The following is a 19,041-nucleotide window of genomic DNA, read 5'->3' on the forward strand; positions in this document are numbered from 1 at the left end:
AATGATATGTGTTCTAAGGTAGTAAAAAAACTCTATATGTGATTATATCATGCTCATATGTGTTCTAAATCAGCCAGAAAAACTCTATATGTGATTCTACCATGCTCATATGTGCTCTAAGGCAGGCAAAAAGCTATATATGTGATTCGATCATGCTCATTTGTGTTCTAAGGTAGTCAAAAAATTGAATATGTGATTATAGCATGCTCATATGTGTTCTAAGGCAGTCAGAAAAACTCTATATGTGATTCTATCATGCTCATATGTGCTCTAAGGCAGGCAAAGCAAAAAACTTTATATGTGATTCTATCATGAATGATATGTGTTCTAAGGCAGTAAAAAAACTCTATATGTGATTCTAGCATGCTCATATGTGTTTTAAGGCAGTCAAAAAACTAAATATGTGATTATAGCATACTCATATGTGTTATAAGGCAGTTAAAAAACTGAATATGTGATTATAGCATGCTCATATGTATTCTAAGACAGTCAAAAAAACTTTATATGTGATTCTATCATGCTCATATATGCTCTAAGGCAGGCAAAAAACTTTATATGCGATTATAGCATGCTCATATGTGCTCTAAGGTAGGCAAAAAACTCTATATGTGATTCTACTATGCTCATATGTGCTCTAAGGCAGGCAAAAAGTTATATATGTGATTTGATCATGCTCATATATGTTCTAAGGCATTCAAAAAACTGAATATGTGATTATAGCATACTCATATGTGTTCTAAGGCAGTCAAAAAAACTCTATATGTGATTCTACCATGCTCATATGTGCTCTAAGGCAGTTAAAAAGTTGTATATGTGATTCTAGCATGCTCATATGTGTTCTACGGCAGTCAAAAAACTGAATATGTGATTATTACATGCTCATATGTGTTTTAAGGCAGTAAAAAAACTGAATATGTTAAGGCAATCAAAGTTACATGAAATCTAACGACGTGCAATATATTGCATGAAACTTTCATACCTGAGAGGGACCTGCAATTGAAGTTCCCCTGTTCAGCAAAAAACTGTTGAACTCAGCTCAGAGAACATCGACGACTGTTTCATGAAAGTAGTCACGCATTGTGTCCTTAATGATCTGGCGTACATCATCACCGGAAAGAATAGGTTGCTGCTTGTAGCTTATGTCGACGGAAGAAGTCTCTAAGCCGTAACTAGAAGAAGCAATAACAGGTGAAGTGTTCATATTACTCCCAAACCCAAACACACGACCCTTTTTGGGTTCACCTGCTGCAGTCACCCATGCTGCAGGATCAAATGATGGATGCTGAGTAGCATCATCACCATATTGCTCTACCATCTGTTGCTCATATGTCTCCTATAAAATAATATTTAAAGTATGCATTAATAATTAATGATAACATTATGATAACTTGCATATTGCAATGATTATTAATAGAATAAATACATACTGTTGTCGTTCTCGCCTTCTCTGATACAAAGTCTCCCGTAGTCTTTCGTTTATGTGTTTCAACAAACACATCCTTATATGGTACAATGCCTCTTTTTTCTGCTTCCTGCGAAGTTAAATGATAAAAGATTTAGTTAACAAGTTTGCAACAATACTTATAAAATTAATATTATATATTGATGAGTTATCATTTTTTTAGGTGACTCCCAAATGTCTTAGATCCACCTATGTGTAGTTGGACTTCATGCATTTTCGCTCAATTTTGTGCAGCCTTCGCAGAGCGATTTCAAAATGCATCCCCCGCCCACTTATCACACATTCCATCCCAATAATTTCTCTTGATAGTAATAGGGCTATGACCCTTCCACTGTAGTGGATCATCTATTCCGCCAGATGCTGTTTTTGCTACAGTCTTCATATTGTGCAGCATGTCTGTAAATCGATTGACAATCACTTTCTGCCACACCTTCCTTGCATCATTTTCCTCCACCGTAGTTGTGAAGCGATTCAAAGCCTACAAATATTTTCTAAAAGTTAGTAGACATGACTAAAAAAAATTTAAATATGAAACACATTAACTATGAGAAACAACTATATATCGTGAATGAGGACCACAATCTATCTATCACCTCTTTTGGATACTCTTTTCATTGAGCGACTGGTTCTGGTAGATGTTGAAGAAGTGAATTTCTAATCTCACGTACTACTTCTTGTGGCTCAAACCTCATGGTGTGTATGAATTGGTACACAGTAAATATCAATATAAAATATTTATAAGATATGCAATAATTGAAAATGAAATACTTACGGTCGATTATCGATATACACTATTCGAATGAGTCTTCTTGTGCCAGACTGAGAAGACCCTGCATTCTGTGTTGACTCCTGACTTGTGTGATCAACTGGTGTAGGTGGGTCGTGTACAGGCGAAACATCATCTGTAAAAAAATACGTTAGAAATTCTCAGAATGCGCATTTCAACTAATCAAGCATCCAATTAGTTAAATGATATACCTATCATAGGAGCCCGTGAAGATGAAGGCTGGGCCTGGCTACTACTGAATGAACGACCACTGTAACCTCCATGAACCATATTCTAACAAATAACAAATGTCATACAATACATTCAAATAATTCGCATCAAGTATTACAATACATTCAAATCATTCGCATCAAGTATTGCAATACATTCAAATGATTCGCAACAAGTATTACAATATATTCAAATAATTCAAATCATTCACATCAAGTACAATACAACCCATTCATTCACATCAAGTATTACAATACATTCAAATCATTCACATCAAGTATTACAATACATTCAAGTCATTCACATCAAGTATTGCAATGCATTCAAATCATTCACATCAGGTACTGCAATGCATTCAAATCATTCACATAAGGTATTACAATGCATTCAAATCATTCACATTAGGTATTACAATGCATTCAAATAATTCAAATCATTCGCATCAAGTATTACAATACATTCAAGTCATTCACATCAAGTATTACAATGCATTTGAGTCATTCACATCAAGTATTACAATGCATTCAAGTCATTCACATCAAGTATTGCAATGCATTCAAATCATTCGCATCAACTATTACAATACATTCAAATAATTCAAATCATTCACATCAAGTATTACAATACATTCAAATAATTCAAATCATTTACATCAAGTATTGCAATGCATTCAAATCATTCGTATCAAGTATTACAATACATTCAAATAATTCACATCAAGTATTGCAATACAACTCATTCATTCACATCAAGTATTACAATATATTCAAATAATTCAAATCATTCACATCAAGTATTGCAATGCATTCAAATAGAGGTTTGTATTACAAGATTTTGCTCACTAGCTTGAGAATTCTTCCTCATCACTTGTTTGACTTTCATATTCTTCTTCTTCATCTTCTTCTTCATTGTTTACCCATCCACTTGGTATATCATTTGGATCACATTCTTCTATGAATGTTTCATCGGCCAATGGAGATATGACATGTATATCATGCGCAACATCGTGACCATAAGCGAAGTCATAGATATCATCTAATTGATAGTAATCACTGTCTTCAGCTAACTTGTCTTCCTGTAACTGATCATACTCAGGGTATAGTTTGGATTTCACCTTGCAAACTGCCCACCATTCATTTCTATCTGACTTTTTTATACTCGGATATGAAGTATAATAAACATGTTGAGCTTGCGAGACTAATATGAATGGTTCATATGTTCCAAACCTTGATTTATGATTCACCTCCACAATGCCTGAAGCTTTGTCGAGTCTTGTTGCAGTTGGATCAAACCAATGACACTTGAATAAAGTTACCCTATTATTTATGCCTAAGTAAGTCAACTCCATTATTTCCTCTATAACACCGTAGTAATCGTGTTCATTTTCACCGTAGCTGTTACCCTTGACACACACGCCACTATTCATCGTTGATTTATTTATACCGTAATCTTTTGTATGGAATCGATAACCATTTACGATGTACCCGTTGTAGCATTGCACAACTTTGGTCGGACCATTTTCTAAATCACATATTCCTTGATCTTTAACATCACCATGGCAGACCTACGCACAAACATAAACAATGATGGTGATCACGACCAATTAAGTAACTTAGTGTTGTTTACAAGTACAAAATTTATGTTAGCGTCCTTACCAACTGTTTCAACCACTCCACAAACTTAGTTTTACATTCTTTTTATACTTCTGCATCAGTGAGATGTGAAACTTCTCTTTGCAACTCCAGATCAAATCGTCTGCAAACCACAAATACTTATATTACCGAACCATGTATGCACGTATAGAACATAAAAGGATTTATAATTGTGTTGTGTCTACATATACTTACTCGATGTATGGGTCAATCACTCAGCAATTAAAAAGAATATAGATGTGTGCTGCGTCTTGCTCTCGATCTGTCAAGAGCCTTGATCAATAACTACCAAATGCATGCCCAAGTGGTTGAAATATCAACATCTTGTCAGCTACAGTTACTTGTTCTCCATCATCGTTACGAGGCGGGCATGTGTAACGTGTTGGAATGTGAGGTTCAAATTACATAGATGAGAAATTTGAAATCTCTTCTAAAGTGTACGCCTCACAAATAGAGCCTTCTACTCTTGCTTTATTACAAACCTTTTTTTTGAGGTCAAACATGCATCTGACAAAAATATACATTTTAAATTTAAAATATCTGTCATTAAAGAGACAAATATAAAAAAACATATACCTTTCAAATGGGTACATCCATCGATATTGCACAGGGCCACCAACTCTTAGTTCATATGGCAAATGTATGATCAAATGCTCCATAACATCGGAAAATGCTGGCGGAAATATCTTTTATAGGAGACAAACAGTGGTGATGACAGAGTCTTTGAATTTCTTTACATCAAATACTATGACTTCCGAAGCACACAATGTTCTAAAAAATCCACTCAACTCAGACAATACCCCCAATATAGGTTTGTCTAACATATCATGGAATGCTAGGGGTATCAATCGTTGCATAAAGATATGACAATCATGACTCTTCAACCCATATAACTGGTCATCGTCAATCTTCACAGCCCGAGCAATGTTAGAGACATATCCATCTGGAAATCTCAATTGTCTCAACCATTAACATACATGCTTTATTTGATCAGGTCCAAGCACGTACTTTGCCTTTGGTTTCAGTATTTTGCCATTATACTCTTTGAGTTCCAATTCTGGTCTTTTACATATTACTTTTAAATCCATACGGGCCTTCATATTATCCTTCATTTTTCCTTTAACATTCATTATTGTATTGAACACATTATCAAACAAATTTTTCTCCACATGCATCACATCCAAATTATGTTGTATCAATAGGGTCGGCCAATATGGTAGTTCCCAAAAAATAGATTTCTTTGTCCAATTGTGATCCTTCCCAAATCCATGGAAGGGTGTAGGACTACGGGCATCTGTTAATACATCTGAAAAGTATCGCAATCTTCTTAGAATCTCTATGCCAGACAATCTTGTGGATGAACCTTCCATTTCAGTTGTACATGCTCTAAACGCATTCTTTTGTCGTCGAAACGGATGGTCGCTGGGTAGAAATCGACGATGGTACTTAAACCAGCAAGACTTCCTTCCATGTGTCAATCTAAAAGCTTTGGAATCCTCCATGCAGTACGGACATGCCAACCTCCCATGTGTGCTCCAACCAGATAGCATACCATATACAGAAAAGTCACTGATTATCCATAGAACAACGACCTTCATATTGAAATTTTGTTTTTTGTTGGTATCATACGTGGTAACACCGTCATCCCATAGTACTTTTAGTTCATCAATCAATGACCTTAAATATACATAAAGTTTTTGGCAATGTGAGGTCAGACCAGGAACCAACAGAGATAAGAAAAGATTTGGATGTTTCATACACAAGCTTGGTGGAAGGTTGTATGGAGTTACAAATACTGGCCAACATGAGTATGGAGTTGATCTACCCCCAAATGGATTAAATTCATCTGTACATTGACCGAGTCTAACATTTCGCACTTTCATTACGAAGTTCTGATGAGTACGATTAAAGTGCTTCCAAGCTTCTGCGTCAATAGGATGTGTGATCTTGTTTTCATCGTGTCGAACTTTATTTGCATGTCATTTCATGTGTTTAGCTGTCCTTAAAGACATATACAATCGTTGCAATCTAGGAGTGATAAGAAAGTAGCTGAGCGACTTGTATGAAACTTCCTTTGATCTTGTGCTACCATTGCCTCTTGTCTTTGGCTTGAACCGAGAATGCCCACATGACGGGCATGATATGTTATTTTCCTGATCCTTGAAATACAACATGCAGTGATTTGGACAAACATCAATCTTTTTATACCCCATACCTAGAGCGTTGACCATAACTTTCGCACGATAGAAATTTTGTGGCAATTTCTCATCTTTGGGCAACATACTCTTCATAATCATGCACAAACGGTCAAAACATGATTGACTCAAATTATACTCAGACTTCAAATTCATTAGTTGAAGAACTGCAGACAAGATAGTGTGACTCTCGCAACCATTCCAAAGTGGCTCATCAGCATCTCTAAGTAAATCATAAAATCTACTAGCTGCATCATTTGGTGATTCTTCATCTACGGTAGTTCTTACATCACTAGGACTCATAGCATAACCCAGTTCTGTTTCTGCGGCATCAAATATCTAATCTATATATGGATTATTGTGCACCACATTCACCCGTGCATCAAAATTGTTTTTAAATTATTCTCCATGAAACGTCCAATTCTGATAATCACTCACAATACCCTTCTTGTACAGGTGATGTCTAATGCCATGAGGTTCTACAAATCAATTATTCTTACAAATCTTGCAGAAACACCTAATCCGACCTATGGGATCCACTGTACTGACACTTGCCATTGTAAATTTAATAAAACTTTTAACACCATCCATATATTCATGTGATAACTCATTGTCCACTATCCTACGGTACATCCATTCACGGTTTGCAGTCATTTTCTTATGATGTTACGAATAATAACCTAACCAGTTAAAAGAGAACCATCAGAATGCTATGATGAAGAAAATATCAAATTTATCATGCAATATATGATGTCATACAATAACAAGAATTATGATGCATGCATTGATAACTTAATATTTTCATGTGTAAACTATTAATGACACGATACAATCATTTGAAGCATGCTTTCATTATACAATTTCACATGAAAGCCATAGTCAAATCTAAAGTAACTACATGCAAGCATGGATACAATTACATCAAACATTGCAATACATCGTAATCATTCATATCAAACAAATGGCAAACATGTACCTGCAGCAAACACACTTCAATATTTCACTAACTACTATCATGCCTAGCATGGAATCCGTACTCCAAAAATAAGAACACTTCTATATTCATACATTAAAATCATGCTCAACATGATCTCCGAACTCCAACAAAGCAACACTAGATATCAACAACTAAGTGAGTGTGTGAACAATAAAGTGTTACATCTAATAAATTAAATAACATGTGATGTGCTTGCATCACTTACACACCACGGGTATTTACCCGATTTGCATTGTTTTTGTCACTTACTTACCACGGGTGGCTGAGCACAAGCAGGTTCCATTGAGAAATATGCAAAAAACATTGTTTTAAAACGAAGTAACCACAAAAAAAAAATGAGGCAAATGAAAACATCTTGCATAGGCCTTGAGAAGCCCAATACCCAATGACCTACCAAAACCGCAGGGGGTTGACCCCCTCAGGAATGCAGGGGGTCGACCCCCTCAGGAACGCAAGGGGTCGACCCCCTGCTGGAACGTAGGGGGTTGACCCCCTGCGTTTCGGCAGGGGGGTCGACCCCCTGCCGGAAAACGCAGGGGGTCGACCACCTGCCGGAAAATGCAGGGGGGCGACCCCCTTAAGGTATTTTCGAAATTATCTGTCTCCGGGCGGTGACGAACGGTGGGGCCGGCGAACAGTGGGGCCAGCGAACGGCGAACGACGAAAGGCTGGCGGTTGCGGGAGCAACGAAAGAAGAAAAGAAAAAGAGGGTTGGGATTAGAGTTATGCGACAATTCATGACGTCTTAGCGACGGATTAATTTCGTCGCTAATTAGCGACAAAAGAATTTTCGTCGCAACCACCGTCGCTAAATGCTTTGTCCATTACAACAAAATATTCCGTCGCAAAATCCGTCGCTAATTAGCGACGGATTTTCGATGGGATATATTCCGTCGCTATTTTCGTAAATTTCATTAATTATAGCGACGAATGTGTTTCGCTTGTTAATCTGTCGCTAACTAGCGACAAAATTATTCCGTCGCTAAATTCTGTCGCTAATAACCTATTTTCTTATAGTCTTTCACTTTCGCCCAACCTTCGTTTAGTCAGCCTTCATCCTAGGAGCCTGTATCTAATCAGTCCTTCGAGGATAAGATGTTGTAGGCCTTCTTAGATATCAAGGCGAATATGAGCTCTCACATGCAGTCTATTGCCAAATTAGAGACACAGATGTGACAACTCACCGAGATGCTTAGCAAGCGAAGCGAGAGGACACTGCCTAGTCAATCAGTGGTTAAGCTTAGGGGTAAAGAGTTGATGCATGGCCTGCACATGACAGGTGCCCATCAAGAGCAGACTGAAGCTGTTACAACCCTTAGGAGTGAAAAGCAGTACCAATCAAGGGAGGCTGTAGAAGAAAGTGAGAGATCTAGTATTGAGCAACCAGTCCCTACTATCATATCTCGAATTCCTAAAAGTTGAGTTTCTACCTAACTAGGCTATAGACCAGTATAGTAACCGTCCTAAAAGTTGGGTTTCTACCTAACTAGCGCACTAATGTGATCAAATCACACCATGAAAGTAGGCAAAAATAAAACAATGAAAGCAAGAAAACAAGAAATAATAAACCACACACTTGTAACCAACAAATATTTTACACAAAGCAAACTATGGGCACAATGCCAATCATGCGCAGTCACCTCCTAGGGGTAGCCTAATAAGTGGGTCGTACAGGAAAAGTAAGATAGTCTCTAGGTTCACAAGCACGTGGTTCTACAATCCTAAATGCAGAAAGCAAACTAACAATCCTGATTAATTAACAGGAAAATAAACTAACAATCCTAAATAACTGCAGGAAAAAAACTAACAACCCTAAATAACATGAATTCGACAATAAAATAAGTACTCAGTTCTTAATTCATCGTTCCACAACAACGATGCCAAAAATTTGATGCAACTTTTTTAATAAAGTATTTTTAAAAAATATTTTCAATAAAAGAGTCTTTGTAAATTGTGCATCAAATCATAAAAACTGGTTCACACTAGTGGTGAAGTCCAAGTCAAACTCAGGGAATGAGTTTATTCACTTTTGTACCCCACACAAAACAAATTTTATTGCCTTTTAATAAGAATAAAAAGAATAATTAACTAATTACAAATGCTTTAAAAAATAAAATGGCCTTATTACAACATAATTAATAAAATGACCCCCTGGCCCTAAAAAAAATAAAGAAAAGTAAAAATCTGCAGGACTTTTTTCCAAGCACTCTAGCCTTTTTTCGTAATGTGTGCACGACCTCTCTTGCTATCGTGCCTTATCCTTAAGTGTTGAGCCCTCCTGCAAAAGTACAAAAGAAAGCACAAAACACACGAACCAAAAGCACACCCTCACACTTGGATTTCAAAAAGATTAAATAGTTAGCCTTTACACATAAAAATAACTAACTTAAGCAAACGACTCTAACAATATCCAATTCAACTGGTTACTAAAAAAACTATTTCTAAGTCACTATGCAATGCACTGTTAAACCACACAACTAAAATGACAAAGGCTAAATAGAAGATGCACACGCTGTCAAGCTACACAAATCTGATCGCACAAAAAAATTATATAGATGATGATGATCAGAAGGTTCACGCCTATCAATCATGCAATACCAACGCCACCAAATCTATATAGATTTTGGTCTGGGTTAGTGAACCCGTGTTGTCATATTTTTTTTTAATATGTTTAGAAAAAATCTGCACAATCCAGATTGCGTGAGTCAGGTTCTATCAATCCAATTTTGACAGATCAGTTTGGATCAAATAAGGAATTCAAAGCTTCAGAAAGTATGCATGATTAACTAACACACATCTTCTGCCAGTCACGCGGATATATGTGTTTTGTTGCACGCGCTGATCCAATAAATCAAAAGATGTTCAATCTTAAAAAAAACTTTTCACGCTGATATGTGTTAATCCAGGAGCATACTGATCAACAATATTTTGATGATCAGATTGCTTGGGGGACGAATCTGTCTGCATTTCCAAATCCACTCTTTGCACTGCGCAGCCTAAGTCATTCCAATACTGATCAAAAATTTTATCAGGCCTGAACTAGCATGATCGAGACCTGCCCTGGCTGATTCAATATCAGCACCTAAAGAATGATCAGATCTGTCAGTAATAATATAGATTTGACCTTTCTTTCATGCATGTATTATGACAGCAGCGTGGACGAATCTTCTATCTTTCTAAGAATAACGAAACTCTCAATATGCATACGATGCAACAGTTGCTAGATTATTCTATTATAATAAATCAAAAAAGAAAATATTATGCATGCACTAATTAAAAGATGAAATTTTATGCATGCTAGAGGCAAACAAACCTATTTACCGTGCCAAAAAGTAACGAGATGGGGGAAAGAAGAGGTTTACCTCGAAGGCTCGCCTCTCACGAAAGGGTTGAGAAAAAGAATGGCCTTTCTGCTCATCGCATTATGCCTTCCCAACAAAAGGGACCGAAGATGCCGACAAAGAAGAGGCTAGAAGAAAGAGGAAAAGGGGGAAGAAGGTAGAAGAGAGGAGAGAGAGAGAGAGAGAGAGAGAGAGAGAGAGAGAGAGAGAGAGAGAGAGAGAGAGAGAGAGAGAGAGAGAGGCATGAGCTTCAAGGTGGGAAAAGACGCCCCCCTCTTTCTCCCATGCTATTATTTATAACCCATGATTAGGGTTAATTAGATATTTTTCAAAAAGAGTTCATAAAATTTTCAAAAAAATTTAAAAGACTCCCTTTTTCCAAAAGTATTTTCTAAGAAGTTATTTAATTTTGCTAAAAGACTCAAAGAAGACTCAATTTGCTCAATTTACAATTTGATTGAAATTAATGAAACTACTAGCAAACAAGCATTTGTAATCATTTTTCACACGTAATCATGCATGTAAACTATAAAAATTATGCATAAAATTATGCATGACCAATGGACAAAACCCACTAAGTCAGCCTACATGGTCTCAGGATGGGCTTGTGGACAAAGGAAGTCTAGCGAGGTCCGGCTTTGAGCTGTAAATACCGCCTAGGTTTGGTTGTATCTCAGTACAGGTACTAGATTATTCATTTGGTGTTGAACTGGTGCCCACCCCTACACATTGGAACAAGTTAAAGTAGATCCGGTTTCTGCCCATGACCAGACTGCCCAATTACTGGGTTCAAACCCACTATGAATCTAGTCCATTTTGAAGAATGAAGTAGAACACGATACTTCAAGTACAAGGTTTTGATGTCAGAAAAGGTAAAAGTAGAACATGCTGAGAAGTCTGTTACGACAATAAAGCCGTACATGATACTTCAAGTACAAGGTTTTGATGATGAACAAGTGAATCAACTGCATTTCAGCTAAGGCAATGAAGAAAGATGACAAGAATTGAAGAATTCGATAAAGAATCTTTTTAGACTAGTGTGCAAATATAAAATTCATTAAAGTTCTTAGATTCTTGTAAGAGCCTTACTTAGAGTGTATATTTCGATTGCATTTCACCTAAAAAGTCTTTAGAAAAACTTTTCTAAAAGAAACCTTCATGAAAATTATTTTAGAAAACTCTTTACTTAATTTTTCATGTTTATTAGTCGACCAATAGACTCACCAGTCGACCAATCTTTTCGCGCCAAATTTTTTAAGCAAAAATGTCATTTTTGTAAAATTAGTCGACTTAAGGTTTTATCAGTCGACCGGACAGAACATGTGTTTTCTAGAAAATTTAGCAGCAGTCGACTGAAGGTTTTATCAGTCGACCGGACAAAACATGTGTTTTCTAGAAAATTTAGCAGCAGTTGATTAAAGGTTTTATCAGTCGACCGGACAGAACATGTATTTTCAGAAAATTTAGCAGCAGTCAACTGAAAGATTTTTCAGTCTACTGATGATATTATCAGTCGACTAACTTTTTCTTTAGTCGACTAAGTTTCAAAACTTCAGATTTTCAAACGACTATGATAAACACATTAGTTGACCGACGATAACTATTAGTCTGCTAATATTTAATTTCAGTCGACTAACTACAGTTTCAGTCGATTAATTTTGCCATTTTTTGTAACTTTTAAAAGGCGTGTCTTTTTATTTTTCAAACGTTTTGATCATTCAAAATAGACTGTTTTGACACCCTTTCATACTCTCAATGTATGGAATCTTTCAACTATAAATATGAGTGCTTTCCACACTCAAAAGCATGAAATTCAATCGAATTACATTGAATTATTCTTTGCTTTTCACTCATATTCATTTTCTCACTCACTTGATATTTTCACTCCAGTTTTTCGCTCAAATTCCTTTGAGAGATAGTGAATTCGTGAGTTGAGTATTTCAATAACCTCAAAAGCCAATCACATTTCATTTGCATTCATAAGAAGGACTCGTAGGTTGATTGTAAGTTGAATATTTCATTTTTTTCTGTAAAAGGAAAGGACTCCTTGGTTTAAATGAGTTGTTTGCTTTCAGTAGGTTTATTACTGAAAGTGGGACCGGATTTGGTCTGTATGATCTTATAGTTACACAAGGTTGATAGCGAAAATCTCAAGCGGGTTTTGCTTGGATACTGAATGTAAGTCGGGAAAGACCGAACCAAGATAAATTGTTGTGTTCTTTGTGTGATTGCTTTGCGAATTTCAAAATCCATCATAATTCTAAAGATGATATATAAAAGCACTATTCACCCCCCTATAGTACTCGTCGCTTCGATCCTATAGCACTTTCATTTGGTATCAGAGCAGGTTAGATATATTTTGATCTTACCATCATCTAACATGACAACAACATCATCTTAGCACAAAGAAGGATGCTTCTCTATTTGTCCTTCTCTCTTTGACGGAACAAATTATGGATATTGGAAAGTAAGAATAACAATATTCTTACAATCACTGGATCTCGAAATTTGGAGAGTTATTTCAAAAAAGTACCAAACATCATCAACTGATTTTAACCTATGGATCGATGAAGAAAAGAAGATTGCTTCACTCAATGTCAAAGCTATGAATGCATTGTATTATGCCGTTGACAAGGTAGCGTTCAATCACATCTCTGAATGCTCTACAACAAATGATATCTGGCATACTCTTCTCGTTACTCATAAAGGTACGTCAAAGGTAAATGAATCTAAGATTGCTTCTTTAGTTCATAAATTTAAATTGTTTAAAATGAAGCAAAATGAATCTATATCGGACATGGTAACAAGAATGACCGATATCACTAACACTCTAAAATCCCTTGGAAAAGAATATTCACAAGTAGATTTAGTCAAACAAATCCTAAAGTGTTTAACTCTTGAATGAGAGAGAAAAACCACAGTTATAGAGAAAGCAAATGATTTAAACACTTTCACTCTTAAAGATTTGGTTGGTAACTTAATGACATATGAAGTCCAACTTCATGATAGACAAGATAGAGAATCCAAGAAGAAATCTCTTGCTTTCAAGGTTACTTATGACTCTGAAGATTCAGAAGAAGATGAAGATATTGCCCTCATTACAAGGCAATTCAAAAGATTCATCAAAAAGAGAAGATTTCAAAAAAAGGTAAAGAAAGCGGATTCTTCCAATCCTAATGAAGTCAAGTGCTTTAATTGCAAAAAGGCATGACACATCATGAAAGATTGTCCTTTTCTCAAAATCAAGCCCAAGGACCAATTCAAGAAGAAAAAGACGTTTTAAGCATGTTGGGATGATAGTGACTCCTCTTTCGATGAAGAATCTAATAAAGAAGTCGCCAACATGTGCTTTGTAGCACAAGAAGACTCGGTAAGTCAATTTGAGTATGATGATTTATTAGAAGCATTTAATGATTTATATGCTAAATTTAAGAGTCTAAGTTCTAAAAACAAAGAGTTAAAGACTGAAAATTTAACTCTTGACTCTCAAAACAAAATGTTACTTCAAAAGATAGAAGATCTCAAGAAGGAAAACTCTTGTCAAGCATTTGAGATAAAAGAAATTGGAATTAGAACCAATCTCTTACAAGAAGAAATAACAAGTCTAAAAGAAAAATCAATTGATCTTCTTTCTATAGTGACCAAATTCACTAATGGACAAGAGAATCTAAAAAGACTTCTTGGTTCTCAAAGATGCTCGGTTAACAAAACCAGATTGGGATATAGTTTCTTTGATATTCAAAATAGACTAAACTATGTGGTAAAAAATCAAAGACAAAATTCTCAACCATTTGTTCAAAGAACTCAATTTTTTAGTTATAATAGAAATCCATCTAATCATGGTACTTATAATGCTTATAAGCCCAGACATGATTACTCTAGAAATGCTAAATGTTTTTATAAAAAGAATATTTATTATCAAAGGAAACCAAAATCCAAATGAATATGGGTTCCTAAGACTAACTCTCATGGGCCCAAAAATAGAAAGGGTTCAAATGTTTTGTCTTCTAATTTTGTTATAGGTACACAAAATAAGGAGCAAATGGATATTGGACAGTGGTTGTTCCAAACATATGACTGAAAGGCCGGAGTTATTTTCCACCCTCCAAAGTAAGGATGGAGGAACTGTCACCTTTGGTGACAATAATAAGGCAAAAGTAATCGGTATTGGTAACATTGATAATCCAAAATTTTCCTTGATAGAAAATGTTCTTTTAGTAGATGGTTTAATGCATAATTTATTATTCATTAGTCAATTATGTGATAAAGGTTTTCTCATTTCTTTTGAACATGATTTATGCTTAATTTCTAATTTTCAATCTAAAAAGATCATTTTTAAAGGTAAAAGAAGGAACAATATATATGAACTTTATCTAGATGAGTTACCCACTTTTAATAAAAAATGTCTTATTGCTTCAAATGAAATTCAATGGTTATGGCACAAGAGACTTGAACATGTTAACTTTAAATTAATTTTTAAGTTATCCAAGAATGATCTTGTTAGAGGCGTACCTAGAATACCATATAAGAAGGATCACTTATGTGATGCTTGTCAAATGGGTAAACAAATTAAGAGTTCTTTTGAAGCAAAAGATATAATTTCAATAAAACGTCCTCTTGAACTTTTACATTTAGATCTATTTGGACCATCTAGAATTCAAAGTTTGAATGGTAGCAAGTATGCTTTTGTTATAGTAGATGATTATTCTCGATTTACATAGGTGATTTTTCTAAAAAGCAAAAATGATGTTTTTTCTAAATTTTCTAAACTTTATAGAAGAATTACAAATGAAAAATCTACATCCATTATTAAAATTCATAGTGATCATGGTGGTGAATTTGAAAATGAATCTTTTCTAAAGTTTTGTGATTTACATGGTATATCTCACAACTTTGTTTTTCCTAGAGCGGCTCCACAAAATGGGGTTGTTAAAAAAAAGAATAAAACTTTGTAAGAATGTGCTAGAACCATGCTTCAAGATAAAAATTTACCAAAATACTTTTGGGCTGAAGCAATAAATACAATATGTTATGTTTTGAACTGTGTTCTTATTCGACCAATCTTACATAAAACATGTTTTGAATTGTATTATGATCGTATACCAAAGATATCATATTTCAAAATTTTTGGTAGTAAATGCTTCTTGTTAAATACCAAAGATAATCTTGATAAGTTTGATTCAAAATCAGATGAAACAATATTTCTTGGATATTCTTCTAGAAGTAAAGCTTATCGTGTTTTTAATAAAAGAACATCTTGCATTGAAGAATCTTTACATGTTGCATTTGATGAGAACTGTGAGCAGGTTATAACTCTAAGCGAATGAGAAGAAGTCATACTTCAAGAAGAACCTTTGATAGAGAGTACTTCTCAAGAAAATGTTCTTCTTCTACCGGTTTGGAAAGAAGTTCTCAATCATCCACATGAACAAATTATTGGAGAAATAAAGAGTGATGTCCAAACTAGAAAGTAATTGCAATATATTGCAAATATTGCTTTCATATCTAAAATAGAACCAAAGAATATCAATGAGGCTTGTGATGATGAATTTTGACTTTTGGCCATGTCTGAAGAACTTAACCAATTTACTAGGAATGATGTATGAGATTTAGTTGATAGACCAAAGGATTATCCGGTAATTGGAACAAGACGAGTCTTTCGAAATAAGCTTGACAAAAATGGCGAAGTCATTCGACATAAAGAAAGACTAGTAGCACAAGGCTATAATCAAGAAGAAGGCATAGATTTTGATGAAACCTATGCACCAGTGGCTCGATTGAAGTTAATTCGAATGATGCTTGCTTTTGCTAGTTACATGAATTTTAAGTTATATCAAATTGATGTTAAGAGTGCATTCTTAAATGGACACATCAATGAAGAAGTTTATGTAGAGCAACTTCCAGGCTTTGAAAATGAGAAATATCCAGAAAAAGTCTACAAATTAAAAAGAGTTTTGTACGAACTTAAACAAGCACCAAGAGAGTGGTATGAAAGACTACGAAATTTTCTAGAACAATCTGTTTTTTTCATTGGTCAGGTAGACTCCACTTTATTTATTTAAAATCTTAATTCAGATATTCTTATTGTGCAAATTTATGTTGACGACATAATATTTGGTTCTACTAATGATTCTCTTTGTAAAGAATTTGCTAAAGTTGTGCAAGAAGAGTTTGAAATGAGCTTGATGGACGAATTAAACTACTTCCTTGGATTTCAAATAAAGCAAATTGAAGAAGAAATCTTCATCAACCAGGCTAAGTATACAAAAGAACTTCTCAAGAGATTTAGGATGGACTCATCGAAATCAAGAAGAAATCCTATGAGCACAACTACTTCTCTTGACAAAGATGAAAATGCAAAAAAATGTAGATACTAAGCTCTATAGAGGTATGATCAGATCTCTATTATACTTAATTGCTAGTCGACTTGATATAATGTTTAGTGTTTGTATGTGTACTAGATTTCAAGCTAATTTGAAGGAATCTCATTTAAAAACAGTAAAACAAATTCTTCGATACTTGAAAGATACTTCAGATTTTGGTTTATTTTACCCAAAATCATCTTCCTTCGATTTAGTTTCATATAGTGATGCAGATTTTGCATGAAGCAAATCTGATCGCAAGAGTACTAGTGGAACTTATCATTTCTTAGGACATTCCTTAGTCTTGTGGTTTAGCAAAAAGCAAAATTCAGTGTCACTCTCAACAACTGAAGCGGAATATATAGCAGCTAGTTTAGCGTGTTCACAAGTACTATGGATGAAACAAACCTTAAAAGATTTTGGTTTGAATTACTCCACAACAACTATTTATTGTGATAACACTAGTGCTATAAATCTTTTGAAAAATCCTGTTCAACACTCAAGAACTAAGCATATTGAAGTTAGACATCATTTCTTACGAGATCATGTGTTAAAAGGAGACATTTCGTTAAATTTTATATCCACTAATAAACAACATGTCGATATCTTCACTAAACCACTTAAAAATGAAGATTTTATGAGAATTAGGAGAGAACTAGGCATTTGCTCATTTTTAGATTTATAAATTTGTTTTTAAAAATGTTATTTTTGAAAAATCTCAAAATCGCACATTTTTAGTCGACCGATAAAATTCTAGTCGACTGTTTTTTTTTTAATTTTAACTGAAGGGACCCGATACCCCTTGGATTTTTTTTAAAAACAAAAGGCAATCGTTTTTATGCCTGTTTCTTTTAAAAGTTTTTAAGGAACCCGATACCCCTTCATTTAAAAAAAAACACACCATTTCGTTTTTACACCCGTATGTTTTCCCCTTTTCTTAAACTAAACCCTCTATCTCTTCCAAAAACACTAGGAGATTTTAATCTCTTGCCGAAACCTTCTTGCACCTCCTATTTTACCAGGCACGTCATGGATTTTCTCTTAGACTACTCAGAAATCCTCTTTTGTATGATACCTTTGAATCGATTCCTGCACTTCCTATTTTACCAGACCGAAATGTTCTGTTTCATCTATTTTCTCGCTACAAAATCAGGGAATTATTCACAGGCATTTCACACCTTGTTGACACTGGTGCAGACCCTCTTCATTATCCTTTACTGATCCATTTGTTTTACACAAATTTACAAATTGATCATGAAACTAGATTTATTTCCTCTCTTGTTCGTGATGTTGAAATTGAGTTTGATTCTAAACTTCTTGGACAAATCCTAGATATTCCACCTTCAAAAACTCTTTTCAATACTATTGAACTTAATGATGAAAGAATTTTTGAACAAATTCTTCTTCTCGGTGCACCTCATTGTCCTCTTTTCAAAAATACCAATTTTCAAACTCGCGCTCGCATTGCTGGACAAATTCTTGCCCACAATGTTCTACCTAAAACTGGATCTTTTGATTACTATTCCACAAATCTCTCTATGTCTCTTTACTCTTATTTGGAAATATTTCTGTAAATTGGGCCAACGTGTATTTTACTAATTTGTGGAAACAAAAACCTTTTCTTCCGTTTGGATGTCTTCTTACCCATATTTTCAGATATTTCAAAGTACCCCTAACCAATGAAAAATATATTGAACAAAAGGAGTTCTTTGATCAAACTATTGTTAAACGAATGAAAATTAAATATCTACCTCCTTTAAATTTTGATCAAACTGAACCCTCTGAACCATCACCATGTCCTATGACACCTTCATCTTAAGCAAAATGAAAGAAATTCTCTACTAGTCAAGACAATGATGAAATTTTGCAGCGAATGGAAGCTTTGGTGCTACATCAACACACTTTTCGTGAAGATGTGACTCAACAACTTTCTTCAATTCAGAAGGATATTGCTGAACTCAAGGAGATGATCAAACAACACTTCTCTTGAACTTTGTTTACTGTCATTACTGAACTTTGATACTTTCTAGGTTGT

The sequence above is a fragment of the Nuphar pumila genome, chromosome 7 (genome assembly GCF_984573655.1).
Source record: "Nuphar pumila chromosome 7, dmNupPumi1.hap1.1, whole genome shotgun sequence".
NCBI classification, from domain to species: domain Eukaryota; kingdom Viridiplantae; phylum Streptophyta; class Magnoliopsida; order Nymphaeales; family Nymphaeaceae; genus Nuphar; species Nuphar pumila.